This window comes from Otolemur garnettii, unplaced genomic scaffold, assembly GCF_000181295.1.
Source record: "Otolemur garnettii isolate 467f Iridium unplaced genomic scaffold, OtoGar3 scaffold00030, whole genome shotgun sequence".
NCBI lineage: Eukaryota > Metazoa > Chordata > Mammalia > Primates > Galagidae > Otolemur > Otolemur garnettii.
Genome location: NW_003852425.1, coordinates 5,275,367 through 5,281,781, shown reverse-complemented (window position 1 = coordinate 5,281,781; position 6,415 = coordinate 5,275,367).

Below are 6,415 nucleotides of genomic sequence, written 5' to 3'. Positions count from 1 at the left end.
AATGCAGCTGGGCCAGGGCTGACCCCATGCTTAGTCATCTATATACTTCACTGACAAACTTAAGTTATCTGAGTAAATGACCCACCTCCTAGGATTGTTGCAGAATAAAATGTTAAGAAAAGAAATGAACCAATAGCATAACAGGGCCTTGGAGGAGCTGTCCAGTCACTCCACGTTTATACATCTATTTAGCACTATGTAAGACCCCTGAGGGATACCTGGGCCCCTGGGCTGTGGGGAACACCCAGGACTGTGTGTGTCTGACAGCGCTGGCAGTTCTCAGAGGAGTGGCAGTATTATCCACCTGAGGATTTTCTGCTTCTCTCTTTCCCTCTACATACTTCATGTGATTATTTTGAAGAGCAAATGGAAGGTAAGGAAATACAGGGAATTGTGGAGAATTAAGAATTTCTGGGATAATAGAAATGCTGTAACACAGAGTATATATACAGTGAGAACCTTTAGGCTTCATTTTTCTTTCTCTAAAAGTATAGATAAACATGTGTGTTCTTTAACAGCCATGATGGGCAACACTTTTCCATGTTCAAGAGAATAATACAAATTTTGGAATTAAAGTTTAATATTTTGGAAAACATAGTTTTTATGATAAAACCTACTCCTGTGTTAACAAGAGCTGCTAAGTCAAAGAGAAGAAAGTCCTTACTCTTTTGAATCTCAACATGCCCCAACTTTCACTCTCTGCACAACTCTCGCTCGTTTGCACTCCATACGGCTCCCTTTTCACCTATGTCTACTGGAGAAAACTAATGTGTGCAATGGAGACATATTTTGTGCAGAACTTCTATTTATTTACTATTTTTTATGTTTTTGATGAAATTTTTAATTTTGAAATAATTTAATTGGTATAATTACTGTGTATAATTACTGTAATTATAGGTTTACTAGAAGTTGCAAAAAGTGTCTGTGCCGCAGGACGTCCCAGGTACCCTTCACCCAATTTCCTTCATTTGTATCATCTTGCATAACTATAGGTCAATATCAAAACAAAGAATGATAAATTACAGAGCTGATTCAGATCTACCAGTTTTATATGCCTTGATCATGTGTGTACATTTTTCTGTGCAGTTTTGTCACATGTAGATTAGTGTAACCAGGACCACGATCAAGATATAAAACTACTGATATCTCACCCACACAAGGCTCCTTTGTACTGTCCTTTCGTGGCTGTGTCCTCCTTCCCTAACCACTGATCTGGCAACCATTAATCTGTTCTCGATTTCTATAATTTTATTATGTCCAGGGCATTGTATATAAATGGAGTCAAACATGTTGCAACCTTTTGCGATTGTCAGTTTTCACCGTCCAGGTTGCTGCCAGGTGTCAATAGTCTATCCTTGTTATTGCTGAGTGGTATCCCATGGTCTGGGTGTATCACAATTTGTTTAACCACTTACTCACTGCAGGATGTTTGGGTTGTTTCCAGTTTTTGGAGATTGTGAATAAAACTTCTAGGAATATGCATGTACAGGTTTTTGTTTGAACATAGGATTTCATTTCTCTAGGATAAATGCCCAAAAGAGCAATTGCTGGGTTGTGTATTATCTTGGCTCATTTTCTGTTGTTATAACAGAATACCTCAGGCTGGGTAATTTATTTCTTACAGTTCTAAAGACTGGGAAGTCTAAGAACATCTCCTGAGGGCCTTCATACTGTATCATAACACCATGAAAAACATCACCTGGGGAGAGAGCAAGAATGCATGCCAGCCTCAGTCTCTCTTCCTCTTGTTAGAAAGCAACCCATCCCGTCACAGAGGCCACACCCTGAAGACCTTATCTAATTCTAATTACCACCAAAGGTCCCACCTCCACTCAACATATGAATTCAGGGCCCACATTCAACCATAGCATGTGATAAGTACATTGCTTGTTTTTTTTTTTTAATTAAATCATAGCTGTGTACCTTAATGCAATCATGGGGTACAGCGTGGTGTTTTCATATACAATTTGAAATATTTTCATCAAACTGGTTAACATAGACTTCAGGTCATTTTCTTAGTTATTGTGTTAAGGCGTTTATATTCTACTTTTAGAAAGATTCACTTGTACCCTTGTAAGATAAACCATAGAGGTGATCCCACCAATCACCCTCCCTCCACCCATCCACCCCCTTACTTTACCTTCCCCCCTCCCCATATTCTTAGGCTATAATTAGGTTATAGCTTTCATATGAAAGCTATAAATTAGTTTCATAACAGGGCTGAGTACATTGGATACTTTTTCTTCCATTCTTGAGATACTTGGCTAACACTGCTTGGTTTTAAAAAAAACTGCAAACTGTATTCCAAGGTGATCGCACCATCCTATTTCTGCTTATTTTAAAGCATATGTTAAGTGAGAAATCTCCTGTTACACACTATTAACTGCAATATTTATTATGCATATCTTACAATTATTTCTTTTAAGCTGATAAATTACAGAATAGCCTTATATCCGATCTATTTTTAACTTAAAATCAACCCAGTGGTGGAAGACAACGCAATCCTTGTACTGTCCCTCCACTACTGAATACACCGTATGCAACTGATCTTTATTGATAATCTTTCATCTTACAAAAATAAGACCCCTTCTGGAGCACTCCAGAGGTGTGCAGAATGTGGTTTTCTCTTCTCTTCATAACTAGCAAATGTAAAGCAAAATGAAACCAAAAGATCCCTCTAATATCCTAGAGTATAAGAGCAGAAAATATAAGCTTTTATTGGGTTGGCTCAAAATAAATTTTAAAAAAACACAAAAAACTTGATTCCCATCCCTTCTTTCCCTTTATGTTTTTATGTAGGTAGATCAAAAGATCAAATTGCTGAAACATCTTTTTCAAAAAATATCAAAGAAATACTTAGAAATAAAGGCGGCATTCTCTATACACACACATAAAGAACAAACAGAAGCGAGAACATTGGGTGACACAATTTCATGGAAACTGCAGAAGAAAAGAGTCGGTGATCAGCTGCCATAATTGTGACATATTTGTTGACAAGTCCTTGTTAAGAACCCACTGTATGTCACACACTGTAGTGGGAACATGGGAGTTTATTGCTTTGGAATAAGTAATACAAGGCCATCCAAATGCTTCCTGTCCAGCCGAAGTCAAGTGGCTCACCCACGCTGAGACTGGAGAGTGACTCAGAATGGCACATACTGAATGAGAGTGGCCAGCACTTACATGGATCCTGGGCCAAACACTGGGCAGAGGGCTCTGAGACTTGAATCATTCAGTCCCCACAACAGCCCTGGGAAATCACTGTCAACATTACCATTTTACAAACGAGGAATCTGAGGCCTGGGGGTAGTTAAAATATAACATGTCATTTACAACAATCAGATTTTCCATGTTCGCAGAGAGTCTTTCTCATCTTTATTCTTTTTCTTGCCTTGAGCAAGGAGTGGACAGCTCCTGCCTCCTACAAATGGGCAGCCTGAGGTGGAGGCAGCTGCAGGAGACAGTCTTCCCCAGCACTGAGACAGACGGGGCATAGGGAGCTTACCCCCTGCTCCAGGAAACAACGATTAGAACCCAGATCTTTTCCACTCCAAAGATCTTGATCTCCTTCACCACTGTTTCCAATCCTTATTTTGGCCATAGCACCACAACCCTTTTTAAACATTTACACTGAAATAAAGAAAAAGAAAAACAAAGAATTGCTCTGATTGCAGAATAAATGGGAGAGTAGATCCTGCCTGCCCTCACCACTTTCCTCCCCTTGAGGGAATTGAGATGCTGTGAGATTCTTTAATATAAGCAGCAGAGAGACGAAGAGTGGATCCTGCCTGCCCTCACCACTTTCCTCCCCTTGAGGGAATTGAGATGCCGCGAGATTCTTTATTATAAGCAGCAGAGAGATGAGGAGGGGAGAAAGAGTAAAATAGGCTGACTTTAGAACACCTGGGAATTGAGACTGAGAGAAAGGAAGCAGGGAACAGCTGCTATGTTAAGCATTTTCTTCACCAAGAACTGCTGACTCTTGTCTCTTCTCTGAACCTGAGAGGCCCAAACCATTATCCAGTTGGCTGCAATGGGATGAGAGTCCTGTTGAGAAGACAGAAGTGGTACCAGGGGAGCAGGTTAAAGTGGCTACACCACGGGTAAGTACTTGAGTACTTGGGAGGTCCAGGTGCCCCAGGAGTCCTATCTATCTGCTTCTTACCCACTCACCAACACCAGGATTCCACATTAGCACGTCCATGTTAAAATGGAGGTACTTTAAGAGCAGTAAAAGTTTAAGCCATTGTCAGTTATTCACACTTAAATTTAAATAAAGAATTTGAAAATATTTAATAGCTAGGGGGAAAAAAAGAAAAGGAGAAAAAGATTGCCCAAACTGGGGAAACCAAAAAAAGTCCCTTGGCTTCACATCATTGCTGAGATCCAGCCTTCAACGTGGAGTTTGTGACCAAAAGCCTTCCTGCCTAATTCAAGTAGGTGAAACCATATGACAGCAGAGGCAGTTCAAGGCACAAATCAACTGGACAAAACGTTTACTTGAACTCCTGTACAGGGCTTTAAATAGAAAACACAATGGGTATGTTCAGATTTGAGAATATAAGATGGAACATGAGGTCATCTAGCTGCTTTTTAAAACAGGCAAATCTTTTAAAGTAGATTTTATTGCTTCCAAAATCATTCTGTATTCTCTGGAGGCTTTTTTACTTTCACACCATGTGGCTTTCTTTTGGATTTTCAGAATAAAAGAATATGATAAATATATTCAACACTTTAAAAAAACAAACTCGAAGTGATACATTTTCAGAGAGAGAACTTTCACCCTTTTGTTTCTGATGTGAGTCTTTGATACTTTGCCAGGATTTGATTTGGAGCCATTAATCCATGGGGATGATATAAAAATCCATGTTCTCTGCCCTGTGACCCACAGCTGGAGGCATCCAACAGAAAAACTGACAGTACAGATGATGATTCACAGAGCCCGCTGGCAGATGTCAGGGTCAGAGATTCCCCAAAGAGGAAAATTTCCTAGAGAGTTTCTATGTAGAGATTTCTTAGCAAGTTTCTCTCTCTTGACTATTCTGAACCACTTACCTTCCTTTTTTGTAAAGAGATTTGAACAAGATGTCAGATAAGTACATATGCCCACCTCTCCAAATCCTTTCAGATAACAGAATCCGTATTTTTAAAATAAATAAGTGCATAGTAGTGCTGGAGAACAAGAATGACTTCCATTAATGGACAAGAAAATTTGAGAATTCCCTGAAAGACAGAAGGCGGACAAGATTGGGTGGACAGAGGAAACCACACCCCAGGCCACTGTGGCCAGGAGGGGACTGTGGCTGTGGTGGGAGATGTTCTGGCAAGTGGTCCAAGCTTAGAGATGCTGATTCCAGATGTGGGGGAAATGAGACTCACACTATTGGGCCTCTATGATTTACTAAAGACAATGCATCAAAACTTTAAATGTGTATAGACCTCAATCAAAAATTCCATTTACATATGTTTACCCTAGAAAAATACATGTACATATACACAAAAAGTATGAACAGGATATTCATTAAGGAAGTGATTGTATTACTATATAATCATGTGATATATTTATAATAATGAGAGAAACCATACTAACATGTAAATATCCTGTACTAGCACATAAAGATCTCCATGATAGTAAAGTTTTAAAAAATATTTTTAAAAGTGTATAACTAACCCCCCAAAACCTAATTCCATTTATATTAAAAAATGTTGGGCAGCCCCTGTGGCTCAAAGGAGTGGGGCACTGGCCCCATGTGTTGGAGGTGGTAGGTTCAAACCCAGCCCTGGCCAAAAACTGCAAAAAGAAAAAAAAAATTTCAATGACTATTTTTCTTTGCATACATCTGTAAATACAAATGCTTATATTTATCTAAAATAAATATAAAATTATCTGGAAGGATACACATATATCAACCTCTTGGTCATGATTACCATCTCCTACATATTTCTATGTAGTTTGAACTAAAAAAAATTAGAATATACTCATGTATTGTGCAATATTTTTTTTAAAAAGTTTTTAGGAAATATAGGAAAACATGTTTCAAACATCCAAGGTGCTAGATTCAATCAATTTCTGATTAAACACATTACTTCTTACAGTGGTTATTCTGAGTCTTATTATATGTCATAGTTTTTAAAAATGTGTGTGATAGTTACTTCGACTTAAGTATGATTTAAAACAGATGGGCCTAGAGTTGAGGAGGTATCATTTTAGCTGGGTCACAGTAAGATATAGTAACAATATGATGAACTTCATGAGTAAGAGTGAAAAAAAATCACAACAGCTTAGTTTTTTGCCTGACACTTGTTGGTTTCCTTAATCAATATGGCTCAATGCCGGAGCTTTTTTAGAGATTAGAAATGCATGTGTAGGCTCGGCGCCTGTGGCTCAAGCAGCTAAGGCGCCAGCCACATGCAC